At 43.4% G+C, this 13,785-nt stretch overlaps 1 protein-coding gene and 1 pseudogene across 2 annotated transcripts in view; one reads left to right on the top strand and one right to left on the bottom strand.

Annotated features, from left to right (window-relative positions):
- SORBS1 (sorbin and SH3 domain containing 1) overlaps nt 1–13,785 on the top strand; it is a 241,929-nt gene that overhangs the window by 66,679 nt on the left and 161,465 nt on the right. The gene's annotated exons all lie outside the window — the stretch shown is intronic.
- On the bottom strand, nt 231–1,655 carry LOC115801489 (large ribosomal subunit protein eL21 pseudogene; annotated as a pseudogene).

Here is a 13,785-nt window from a genome sequence, read left to right as displayed (position 1 = left end):
GATGCTTCCTTATTTTCTCGAACGGACCTTGACCCTGAACCCTAACCATGGCCATATATTTGGTCTTCACTCCTCTTTATGCCCCTTTCCTAACGCTTGTCTTTCAGAGATGCTGCCCCTTGGCTTTGCCTCAGCCTAGATCAGGGCTGGCGGCTCCTCCCTTTTTTGTCTGTGAAGAAAAGGGGAGCTCCACCTGGGCGTTTTGATGGGCAGATATTCTGGAACACTTTCTCACAAAACTTGCTGCTTGAGGCTCGGCCACATAGTAGATTCTGTCTGTAGAAATCCAGATCCTGAGATGGAGGCAGGACCGTCCTGTGATGGCACAGGAAAAAAAATCTGTTTACTCTCGTCTTAGACATCATGGAAGTTCTGGAAATACTGGAAGGCTCAGTGTTTCTACCCCCATGTTTCTTGGGTCCTGCAGACTCTGGCACAGTATTTGTTGCCCTGAGGATGTGAAAGGTGGGCATTGCCAGGCAGCAGGGCTGAATTGGTGGCTTTTTTTTTTTTTTTTTTTTTTTTTTAACAGTTCAGGTCTTTTATTTTCTTTACACCTATCATGCCATGACTTCATAGGGAATGGGTTCCAACAATTCAGGCTCCTTTTCATTGGTGCTCACGAAGTGTGCTTCTCTGGGTAGAGCAGGCTGGCGCTTCAGCTGAACCCAAGTTCCTTTCTCTTTGGCTTCCTTCTTTTTCTGACCATTTTCCTTCACATGTTTCAGGAAGCTGTCTCGGCTCTTAGAGAGCTTAATATGCTCAATACGCATATTAATTCTCTTGGCAAGAATCTTGCCCTTGTTTACAACAATGCCAACAGCATGCTGGGTAACATTGTAGACTCTCCCAGTTTTGCCACGGGGACACTTGTGGGGCATTCCTTTTTGAACAGTGCCCATTCCCTTGATAACTACAATATCACCTTTCTTGTAGATTCGCATGTATGAGGCCAAAGGAACAACTCCATGTTTTCTAAAAGGCCTAGAGAACATGTAGCGGGTGCCCGTCCTCTTTCCGTTTGTGTTGGTCATTTTGGCAAATTACTGGAAGATGGCGGTTCCGACACAAAGGCTTGGTGGCATTGTTGGTATGGGCACTTGGCAAGATCAGCTTCCACGGGTGCACGTGTGGGGCTTGTGCATCAAGTCTCGGCAGATGTTGGGTCAGGTGGCATAAGGTGGGGGGTTTTAAGACCCATAAGGTGATACAAAATCTGGACAAGACTCAATCGGAGGGAGGGACTGTTCATATTTTTCGCTTTTACCCACACTGTCCCTGTCATTCCTTCCTTCCCTCGGTTCGCCCCCCGACTGCTCCACTCCCACCCCGCTTTAGGCTTTCCTCAGGCCTCTGTCCGTGCTGGGAAGCATCTCTTCACCTCAGCTGCACTAGGAGCCCCTGCTCAGGGCTCCCACGGCACCTGTGCTTACCCAGATCTTTATGTTTACCCGTTGTTTTAGAAGTCTTTGAGTGTCTAGATCTTTTACCCAGACAGAGCCACTTAGGGGCAAGGACTGGTCTGTTCATCTTTGTGTATCCATCACCTCGTGCACTGCCTGGCATGTAACAGGGTTCAGTAAATATCTGCTGAGGGAATGAATCAACACACGCTTTGAGGGGACGATATAAATAACCCCTCCACGACCTTGTAGTTGAACATTGTTCATTTATTACAGCGTTGATACCTATACGTAAGCTTATTGATAGCCTTGTATTCAAGATGCATATTAAAGGACATTTTTCTAGCATAAGGAGTGTTTCAGACAGTTTGGAACGTTAACTGAGCACTTTTGAAGTAGCGGATTTATGGTATTTGTGAGAACTATTTCTGTGCTTAAAGCAGTAACGTTTTATTGAAAATGTCACATTAGGAAACAAGCCCTTAGGGAACCTGATATAACTTACTCTTATATTCTTTGGCAAATGAAGGTATGGCAAGCATTTTAGTACAGAGTAGGTTGGATACTTCAACTGTAGTTCCTTGAATTGAGTATCTAGCTTGGAGGGAAACACACACATATGTGTGTGTGTGTGTGTATACACACAAAATTTGCTTTTTGCTTTGTAATATAAGATTACTGTGCAATGGGGCATAGCAAAAGAGTCCTGGATTGGACCTAGGGTCTAAAGGCAGAGCAAATTCTAACTGTGGGAGTGGGTAAGTTTTCTGCTTACACTTGTATGAAATGGGAGTGTTGTTCTTGTTCAGGGGTTGCAGATGTCTACAGGAGTGAGGTTGCTAACTTTAGTTGCTATATGTGCTATACCATTTTTTTTTTCCTCTTAGACCTCAGCCCCTTTTTTGTGTTCCTACTTTCGTTAGAACCAGAGGTAGAAGGAAATATTTCTGTACCCCGAACAAAATAACGCAAGGACAATGATTGCCACAGCTTTTCTCTGTGACGATAGGGAATGGTAGGGACTGTGGCGTATTGGAATAGCCAAGCCTGCCTGTGAAGGGCAGCTGCTACTTAGCACCAGCTGATCATTTCCAGACATGAACATGGGCTATTTTGACAGATCCTCTTTTTTTTAAAGAGAAGCCCGAAGTCTGGGTTTTTATGTGACATCTCTGATTTTTAAGTTTTGGCTCAAATTTCTAGGCATATCCCGCAGATTAATATAATATCTCTGTAGGCTAGATGTGACCCACTCGACATCTGTTATAAATGATCTCTAGAGCTTCTTTCTGTCCAAGATCCATTGATTCTAATGGGGACCATTTCAACCAGTGAACTGAAGATTCTGTTTCTACTAGGCGAAGTCAGGGTAAGAAGGAAGCGGGGCTGGAAGATGAGGAGGGAGGCTCTGAGTCTAAACAGGGTGCCTGGCAATTGGTATTTGGACGGCCTCCTTGGAGAGAGGCCACAGGATGCCCGATTCGCAGCAGATGCCTTGTATGTTTGTCATTGCAGGAGTGGCATTTATTGGAAGAGTTTGTGAGACCTTCTCTCTGTCCACAGCTCCAGGACCAATGCGTCTTTCCAGCACCTTAAACCACTGGTGAATATGTATGTGTGTGTGTTTTTTTTTTCCTGCTGCTGCGGTGAAGGGACATGTTTTCAGTGAACTGTAGAATGTGATTTTCAGAGAACCACACTGTCCTTTCTATTAGAGAGGGAAGGACACTGGGATGGGCCTATAGGCATATCTGGGTTCTGGTACCTATTTCGCTGCTTATTGTGGGATCTTAGGTGCATTGTTTGGCTTCGCTGGGCCCCCAGACAGAGAAATGAATCCTGCCCTGCTGAAAGCTTATATGAGAATGCTTCCAAGGGAATAAAATGAGCAAATACAGAGTAATCCTATTTGGCTCTGAGATGTAGAGCTGGGCAATTCTGTGCTAACAATGAGATGTGAATACATAGGTTGGAAACATGGATTTTAAATACCGATTTTGAGTCCTCCAGAGTGGTTCTTCAAGATATTTGCATTTTCCTTCCTACCAGTCCAGCTACCATTTTTTTAGAAAGATAAATTAACTGTGTTTCGCAATTACCTTCATTTTTATTTGCGATCAGATGATTTCACAGTTAACAAATGTTCTTCCTTTTTTCCCCCGAAAGAAACTTAATTACTCATCATAGCAGGTAAATGTCTTGCATCTGTGGCAGTTGAAAGAGGCAAAAATATATCCTTAAAATCAGTGTGTTCCAGTGCTGACAGCACTTTGAGGCGTGCTAGCTAGTTGATGGTGAAGGTCTCACGTGAGTACTGAGGGCAGGACACTGAGCCAGGGAGGCAGTATGACCCGTGCGTCTCGAGTCCAGCCACCCTTTGTTGAGAGAAGCTGGCTTGCTTGCTGCTGACTGCCTGGTCCGCTCCCCACGTGGACCAGGTGTTCTTATGACCCAGTGAGATGCTTACCCGTTGCATGGCCACCTGGGGAGCTTGCAGGGTGCCTTGGTGGGCAGAAAGGAAGGGCAGTTAGTCAGGCGCAGGGTTAGGGACCCAACTCAGGTATGGGAGGCTGACTGTCCCCATTGCTGTGCCTAAAGGGACACAGCGGACATTCTGGGTCCCTCAGTCAGAGACCCATCTGTTAGGAAGAACTCTGGGTGGGAGTCCTCAGGGAAGCAGATGGTCTCAGGCGGATGGGATGCTTCAGCCATTTGGTAAATATGTATGAATGCCTACTCTGTGCCAAGGCACTGCTCTAGGCACTGGGGACCCGGTGGTCACAGACAGACTGGAGCTTAGATTCAAGTGGGGTGACGAGCAAGAATGTGACCTCCATGAGGGCAGGGATCTTTGCTTATTCACTGCTGTCTTCTCAGCTCCTAGAAGAGCACCTTGAACATAAACATGGTGAGTGCTCACTAAATACTGTTTTGTGAATGAAGGAAATAACTAAGTAGATAATATAATTTCAAGTGATAATAAGTGCTATAAAAGGAGTGAGGGGTTCTTTTTTTTTTTTTTTTTTTTTTGCGGTACATGGGCCTCTCACTGTTGTGGCCTCTCCCGTTGCGGAGCACAGGCTCCGGACGTGCAGGCTCAGCGGCCATGGCTCACGGGCCCAGCCGCTCCGCGGCATGTGGGATCTTCCTGGACCAGGGCACGAACCCACGTCCCCTGCATCGGCAGGCTGACCCTCAACCACTGTGCCACCAGGGAAGCCCTGAGGGGTTCTTTTTGAAAGAGGTCTGAGAAGTTCTGTGTGTGTGAGGTGGGTGGGTAGAAATTTTGTGCAGAGATCTGGATGGAGTGCAGGAATCTGGGGGGAAGTGGTTAGCAGAGGGAACAGCAAGCAAAAAGAAAGGCCTTGGTGTAGGCTGAGCTTGGCGTGATAGAGGGACAGGAAGGCAGCCAGTTTGGCTGGCCTTGAATGGGGGCTTGTTATGGGGAGAGTGATATGAAATGAGATCAGTGGTAGGTGGGAGCCAGATCTTGTAGGTATGATAGGAGTTTAGATTTACTGCAAAACCCAGAGTGTGATTGGATACCTTTTGAGAAGTTTGAGTAGAATAGTATGATCTTCTTTGAGCTTTAAAATTATTTCTCTGGGTCCTGAATGGAGAATAATAGACTTTGGGGGCAAGAATAGAATCAGTGTGACCTGTAGGAGGCCCTTCCGGCCTAGGCTAGAGATAAGGGCGTAGCTTGGATTAGCGTGGTGGTTATAAAATGATGTGAACTGGTCAAGCTCGGGGTATATTTTGAAGGCAGAGCCTGCTGAGTTGGGTGTGTGGTTTGAGCAAAAATAAAAGCCAAGAATAAGCCCAGTGTTTTTGACTGGGTGAATATAATGATGCTATTTACTGAGATGGGGACCAAAGAGGAAGGTTTGGGGAGGATCCTGAGAGTTCTGTTTGGGCATATGAAGTTTGAGATGCCCATTCGGTTTTCTTAGATTTAGAGTTGGCTGGAGCTGGAAATGGTACCTTTGAGCATCATCAGCATGTAGATGGTATTTGAAGCTATGAGACTGGATGCAATCACTCAGGGAGAGAAAGGAGGAATAGGTAGGATTTGGACATAGAAAAGAAAGGCAAAGAGTGGATTTTCCATATAAAATCCCTACTAAGAAGTAAATGAAGACACATGCTAATGAATAAGGGATAATTTCATGTAATGTAAATATAAATTATTCAAGTGAGATGATATGACAGTAGTAATAAAGCCTCACCTTATGTTAAAAAAAAAAAAAAGAAATACTGTAACTCCCCCAAATCAAGAAAATTAGTTTTAGAATTGCATGATTTAAAATCTGGCCAGCTGAGTGAATTATAAACTGCATTTATGCATTTGGCACATGGCTGTCTTTGGCTGGCAAGCAGAAGGATCCACCATTCTTTGCCAGTAATAGCCTGTAAGCTACTCTGTTCTTTATCTGCGCTAGAACTTCTACAAGCCATTTTGATGAAGTTTAATTCACTGTTAATACATTACAGATTTTTTTCATTCTATGATCATATTCAAATGTTCATTAAGTGAAGGTTCACTGAGTGGAAAGCAATGCCCGAAAATCAGTAATTTTGCGATGAAAGTTGTGATGTAATTTTATGAAAAGGCCACACAGTCACCGTGATTTGCAGGACCACAATTTAGGAAACATTTTGGATATCTTTGAAGTACAAAAGATAAACGTTACAAGATAATAAAGCTGCAAAAATAGACCTGATGATGGTTGAAGTGATGGTTGTAGTAGACGTATGTGTTTCAGGACCACCCATACCCCTTAACCATCATCCATTGATATGAGAAAATCATATTTTGAACATACACATTTTCATCTCTTTGTGGGCTTCTGGCACAAAATACAGCTCTCCTGTATTAGTTTTGTCCAATTCCCAGAGAAATTGCCCCACTGAGCTTCCAGCATATTCTCACTGGGCTCTTTGATTTTTGCGTTTTCAGGTTACCTGGGAAGTCTCTTTAGTCTGGGTATCTCCAGCCCCCATAGACACTTTTATCCCCTTCCCACAGTTACCAACTCAACGCCTGCTGGACTTCGGGGCCCACCATCTCTGACTACCCTGTGAGCCTCAGGTTAGCCCCCGCAAAGACTTTTGAATATCCTCAAGATTCTTTTCTTTGTAAACATTTCCACTTTTTCTCCAGGCTTGTGGTTTTTGTTTTGTTTTGTTTTTTTCTTCAGGCCTTTTGTGGAAATGACAAAAGAACGGGAAACCAGTGCAGCTGTTGAGGGCAGTGGGACAAGCAGCGGGACAAGCAGCATTCTAAAATGTGCTGTTTCAAGTTGCCTGGGCCACGGGCAGCCCCAGCTTGCTTTTCCATGTATCTCAAGACCCTTGTGTTTTGGTGAAAATATTCTCAGTGAGACTTCTGGAGCATCTAATCTCTGGAAAATGAGCACTGATTGTGTAGCATTCTATGTCTGAAACCATTAATTTATGGCAAAGTGAAGGTTTCAGTGGAATGTTCATGACGATTGACACCAACCCTAGTTTCCTTTGTCATCTTAGAGTGGAACCTAAATAAGATTAAAAAGAATGAAACTGACTGGCAGTCATAGTAGGGAGGATTTCTCCTGTTTCCTTTTTAGTAAGTGATTTCAGGAATGAGAAAAAAAAAATTTGGTACCTTCCCATGCCCCTGGAGACTTAAGGGTGGTGGAGCTTTTTTAAATTTTTTTAATTTAATTTTTAATTTTTAATTTTTTTGCGGTACGCGGGCCTCGTACTGCTGTGGCCTCTCCCGTTGCGGAGCACAGGCTCAGCGGCCATGGCTCACGGGCCCAGCCGCTCCGCGGCCTGTGGGATCCTCCCGGACCGGGGCACGAACCCGTGTCCCCTGCATCGGCAGGCGGACTCTCAACCACTGCGGGTGGAGCTTTTTTTAAAAAAATTTTTTGAATTTTATTTAATTTTTTTGTACAGCAGGTTCTTATTAGTTATACATTTTACACATATTAGTGTATATATGTCAATCCCAATCTCCCAATTCATCACAAGGGGTGGTGGGACTTTTTAAAAAATGGTAGAATCTGCCTTAAGTTAAAAAAAAAAAAAAGGCCAGGTATGCAGAATAGTGCTTCATTGCTCCTGTGAATGTGGACCATCTCAGGAGGAGTTGCTAGAGATAAGTAACCTTGGGGGGAGGCGGGAGGGAGTGGTATAGGAAGAAAACTTAGTTTTCACTCTATACCATTTTGTCCTGCTAAAATTTTTTGTATCATGTTTATGTATTACCTTTAAAAAGGATAATAGTGCCCCTTCTAGGTGTAATAAATGATCTAGAAAAATTTTAAGTTCCTTCACTACTTGGTTTTATCGTTACTCTTGCTCGTAGTGTATGTCAACCAAGGTCACTGCCTGTTCAGTCTCCATTGTCTTTATTCTGAGCCTTCAGGTACATCAGCAACTTGGGACTAGGCTTTGGTAAGAAATTTTCCTTTACTTTTATAGGTTCTTCTGGCTGATCTAAGGATTAAATTGACATGAGACAGATTAACAGGAGAAAACCAAACAAAAGTGTAGCAACATGTATACATGGTAGAGAGCCAGGAAAACTGAGTAACTCCCCCAAGTGACCAACTCCGTTGCTTTCAATACCATCCTCAGCTAAAGATAAAAGAGGATGAGCGTCAGTTATGGGAGGTGGCCAGGAAAAGCACTGTAAGCCAGGGTAAGGTTGTTATGTAGATCAGTCATCTTCTCCATTGTTAAGGGTTTCTGGAGATCAGATCATCCTCCTCTTCCTGGTATAGCCATGGAGACACCCTTACAAATGAAGATTTCCCTGATAAATGTTTCTTCCAAAAGGGTAACTATGATTTGGTTTTCAGAATTTTTCCCATGTCTGCTATTTCTTAGAAACTGTAACCAGTTTAAAATAATATGTCAAAGAGACATGTTTTGGGTGGCAAATTCTGTTCTCCTACAGCCTCTTTAACTTGAGTTTCTCATTTTTGCGTGTTACGAAAATGTCAGGCCAATTTCATTCCCCCTTCCCTTCTTTCAAAAACGATTTAAGGTTGTTTCTGGCCAACATTTTATTCAGCTACTTTAGACAAATGTGGATTCAAATGAGGTGTAGTTGGCATGAGCTAAGCCACAAATTAATGTCTGTTTCAACTGGCCATCTCCCTGCTGCCCTTTAGCGCAGTCTTGTTGCACTGTGGAGCAGGCCATGGGATTTGGAATCCATTGTGGTTGATAGTTCCTAACCCCAGAGTTCAGTCAAATTAAAGTGGTCATCCCAAATTCATTTTCCTTATCTTAAGAATCTCAGCTACTGTCAGAAAATGTTCAAAATGGAATTTGCATAAAGGGAAGGCTAGAATTCAATGTCTAGAACCAATGTGCTAGTCACCACACTGTTTGGAGTGTGTGCTGTTTGGGCGTCAGTTTCTACAGGGCTTATTGTCTAAAAGTATCTCCCTGGGCTGCCATATTTGTTTGTGTTACCAGAGGTTCTATAATGTTTCTTTCTGGCCAACATTTTTGTGTCCTACAAAGACATGACATCCGTTCCATGCAGCACCGACATTTCTCATTATTTGATGTTTCTCCAAGAGATTTACACATTTGATTTTATACTTTTAAAACAAACAGGAAGCTCTATCACATTTGCCAGCCAACCATGTGTAAAAACAAGATACTTTCTCCTTTTCTATCTAGTCACTACAAATAGTGAGATACATTTTTTGCCCCCCTGCCCCCCAGTTTGGGGAAGTAAATGTTAGACTGTGCTTGGGGATGCCACTAAAACAGGGCTATCAGCAATCATTCTGATTGCTGCACTAATTTAGGCTAGGCACCACCTGATACGTGCTTCACACCAGTGCCCCTCGTCCTGCAGTCCCCTTATCAACACAGAGGTGACTCACTTTGTTTTCCTCACTCAGAGATTTTCTCTGGTCTGCTGCTTAAGGCAGTGATTAAATTAAAAAATGGTTCCTGCAGAGGTATGCTTGAAAAGAACGACTGCATTATTTATGCTTGAACTTGCACAATTGAACTTTCACTATTATAATCAGGTGTTGGTTCTTAGACTTTTTGTGCAGGGGGGGCGGGGGGCGGGTCAAGAAACCATTTAAGGTGCATATGCACCTACATAATTTGCATAGATAATACTTTTACATTTTCAGGAGGTGACATTCCCCTACCCGGTTATCATGCCTTCTAACTTAGTCACAGAAACCATTAGCATACCATTATAAAAGCAGCTGCGTCTGGATAGCTCTGGCTGGCATTTCTGATTAGACAAAATGTTTAGGGAAAATTGCTATGCCTAGGGCAGCCTAACTTCAATGAAATTTGCAACTTCTGGAATTGTCCCATCATAGACTCAAAAGCTGGACATACTCTTATATGAATTGCTATTGTTTTAATAAAAAAGGAAGTAGAGGTACCTTTACCCTTCTTGCTTTCTAACAGCTAATTTCAACTTTTTTTCTCAAATTTATGTATTCCCCCATCCTCCTTCCTCTTGGGCAAGAGAAAAGTTATTATAGGGGAATATAGGTTTTAAAAAGAATATATAGAGATCAACCTTTATTTTCCAATAAATTAGTGTTTCTAGATGAATTTGCTCCCTGAATTAATCATGTTTATATAGCATTTTGTCCTTCAAACTAGCTGCCCATAAAACACCAGTGTTTTAAAAGTTTTTGAAGTAAGTGGCCAGAATTTTCAAAGTCGGGAAGTTTCACGTGATTTGATTTCTAGCTGCTCTTGAGAATTAGAATATCTAGCAGTGTTGGGCCATATTCTTGCATGGAATAGCGTGGCCTGGAGTGGAACAGCCCTGAATCCCATCGTGTGGGAGTATATGAGTACCAATTTGCTGCAGTTCCACACCATCATTTGTTATCTGGTTGGCCTTCTCGGCCTATTGGTTTTGTAACCCCTGGCTTTCAGTGTCAGTTTAAAATCTTATCTTCACAAATCAAGGGATCTTGAGGTTCAGCAAAACATCATTTTTGTATCCTCCCCCCTTTTTTAAAAATAAATTCATTTATTTATTTTTGGCTGCGTTCGGTCTTCGTTGCTGCGCGCAGGCTTTCTCTAGCTGTGGCAAGCTGTGGCTACTCTTTGTTGCAGTGCACGGGCTTCTCATTGCAGTGGCTTCTTGTTGTGGCACACGGGCTTAGTTGCTCCACGGCATGTGGGATCTTCCCAGACCAGGGCTCGTACCCGTGTCCCCTGCATTGGCAGGCAGATTCTTAACCACTGCGCCACCAGGGAGGCCCATTGGTATCCCCCTTTTAAAATAATGGAAACTGCATTTAAAATGATAGAAAAACAGTTGGCTGTGGAGTGAAACAATTTTTTTTCCTTAAAGAGATTTGTGCATTTTTAAGCAAGAGGGGAAGGAAAGAAAGCAATAATGTAATTTGTTTAGTATTCTTTACAGTTATCATATCATTATATTAGTTTTGAAACATATCGTGTACTCTGTATAATGTGGTTTGCTCATAAAATTATCATGTTGGAAACATTTATACAAATCTACTAATCACATTTGCTCTTAAATTGTTCCAGTTTTTTTTTCTTCTTCTTCTTCTTTCAAACAGAACTGAACTACTGAACTTGAAGGAGCTTGAACATTTCTTAATCTCCCTTTTTACAGTAAGCAGACAAAAATATAAAGCAGAATTATTAGTTTTTTTGGGCCCTGGTACCTTCCAAAGTATTCAGTAGATTATAGGCAAGGAGCTTCATACAAACAGAAGCCAACAAACCATCCTCAAACTTTAATAACTGTGTGAATTTAATCTAAATCATTCCCCTTTTATGAGCTACTGTGATCAGTTTGATTCTAATAACACCCTTTTCCTCCTAAAATCATTCTTGTAAACTTCCGAAAACTAAACGCTAGCCAGAATGGAGACAGCCTCTTGATCCTTTTTCATTTTTAGCTGCTTGGCTTTAGGGTGAAAGATCATCAGAGACTCTTGGTTTACTGGACTGACTAAAGAGGAGACGGGAGCTCTCACTCTGGCCACCTGTTGGGCCCTGAATTGCCACCTACCCTAGGACAACCCACCCTCCCTGGGCTTCGTTTGTTTCTTATGTAGAATGAGATCATGTTTGGGTTTCACTCAAACTCTTAACAGTCAAGAATTCTGTCACATGCTCTGCCCACTCAGAGCTGTGCATGAGCTCCGGGAAACTTTGGGGTACCGACTACGTAACCAGTTCTGTGGGGCTGGAAGAGCAGCATCTCAATGGGAAACTGCTAGGTGGCATTTCGGGGGGCTCCAACGAGCTCCGATTCTTTATGACTCAGCGCAGAAAGAATTCAGCCAGAGGCAGTGGTAGATAAGAAGTGATTTATTAGAATAGGATGCTTGTGAGGTTTACAAGCGGGTGGACAAGAGGGTGCCATGCCCCAAGAGCTTAGTGGGCTACAGTTTTATAATCAAAGGAAAAGTGGGGAGGGGGAAAAGACCACCTTCTTCCTCATTCTTCAGTAGACATCACGCTTCCATCATCAGCTCCTCCTGCAGGTTGGGCGGGGGAGTTTTTTTGTCTCTACATGGTCAAGCTCGGACTGTCATGGCACTATGGAAAAATTATTTCAGGTCTCAGTACAATGAGGGTCTTTCACTTTGAAATGTCACCTTCCATAAATTATTGTTTTTTATGTGTGCAGCCAACATGTCCTAGGGGTCATTAACTTACTGAGCTCACTGGGCAGGATGTGGCTCTCTTGCCACCATTGTTTTATTGTTTGGGGGCATGTCTTGTGCTTCAGTTGCATGGTTTTATTGCTAAGCAAGCCTGCTTTCTTGAGTGATCATTAACTTACAGGGGTCTCCCGTGTTTTTTTCTACTTACAATCCCCTAGTGGGATTAACTGGTTTTTTAAAAAATATTTTGTGGCAAGTGGGATCTTTTTTTTTTTAAATTAATTATTTTTGGCTGCGTTGGGTCTTCGCTGCTGTGCGTGGGCTTTCTCTAGTTGCAGTTAACCGGGGCTACTCTTCATTGTGGTGCTCAGGCTTCTCACAGCGGTGGCTTCTCTTGTTGCGGAGCACAGGCTCTAGGTGCACGGGCTTCAGTAGTTGTGGCTCACGGGCTCTAGAGCGCAGGCTCAGTAGTTGTGATGCACGGGCTTAGTTGCTCCGCGGCATGTGGGATCTTCCCGGACCAGGGCTTGAACCCGTGTCCTCTGCACTGGCAGGTGGATTCTTAACCACTGCACCACCAGGGAAGTCCCGGCAAGTGGGATCTTCGTTGTGGAATGTGGGATCTTTTAGTTGCAGCATGCATGTGGAATCTAGTTCCCTGATCAGGGATAGCACCGGGCCCCCTGCATTGGAGTCTTAACCACTGGACTACTAGGGAAGTTCCGGGATTAACTATTTAATCACCTACTTTGTTCCTTTACTCTGTCCCTATCAAATGGAGGAGGGTTTCTAATGCCATTTCTTCCTCGTAGTTACCTGGAATAAACGTGAGAGAACTAAGTGTAAGGAGTTGTGTACTCAGGAGCTCGTGGCGTTGCCCTGACCTTGCAGCACTGTGGGAAAGCTCTCTAGCTCTGTTTAGTAGATGGTGTGGAGGTGATCTGGGCAGAAGTATTTATCTTCCTGGCATTCTGTAGCATACTTCCGTTGCTCGGTACTCCCAGTCTATAAGCTGACCCCTGTTCACTGGTCAGACTACCCGACACTCGAATTTATCAATCTTAGGTGATACTTTTCCTTTATTTCTTGGTATCAGGTCCAACACCAGTTGCAGACCGTCTCTTGTCCATTATGAGTCAAAATTGTTGACCAGAGCAAAAAATAAATAAATGGCAGGCAGAGAAGTGCTGGCAGAGTAAACAATACACATTGTGGAACATGTCACCACGGGGCGGTGCCCTGGGCGTTTTGCTTGGGGCTGTGTCGTCTGAGACTGTGTTGTGCTGTTCTCCTTTGGCTGAGAACTTACACTGGCACTGAGAGCGTGGAAAAATAAACAACTACACACACAGTGCAGTGTAACATACAGCAATATATGGAACCTATTGAGTATGCATTTATATTAAATATATTGTGTTTGGGGGAAATTTATTTCAGAAATAAAAGGCACTAAAATGTTTCAGTGCTGCTTAGGTTGGCATTAAATGGACTGTGTGTAGAGGAACAAAGCAGGGACCAGAGACTAGGCTCGTGAAGGCCTTGCCATTGTGTTATAGAAAAGGTCTTTTTGGCAGAATCCTAGGCTGCATTCTTGGTTCACGTGCCTGAAGGTACTATGTATTTGCAGCTCAGAATCAAAATCTGTTTACCTGTTTCTTCAAAAAACAGTTATGGAGTACCTAATAGTATTTGCGTAATGCCTTTTGGTGTGCAGGGTACATACATTCACCTCATCCCAC

The sequence above is a fragment of the Delphinapterus leucas genome, chromosome 16, assembly GCF_059928025.1.
Source record: "Delphinapterus leucas isolate spDelLeu-1000000601 "Yukka" chromosome 16, BTC_Dleu_Yukka2, whole genome shotgun sequence".
NCBI lineage: Eukaryota > Metazoa > Chordata > Mammalia > Artiodactyla > Monodontidae > Delphinapterus > Delphinapterus leucas.
Note: the sequence above shows the minus strand (reverse complement) of the source record. Positions and strands in the feature narration are given on the sequence as shown.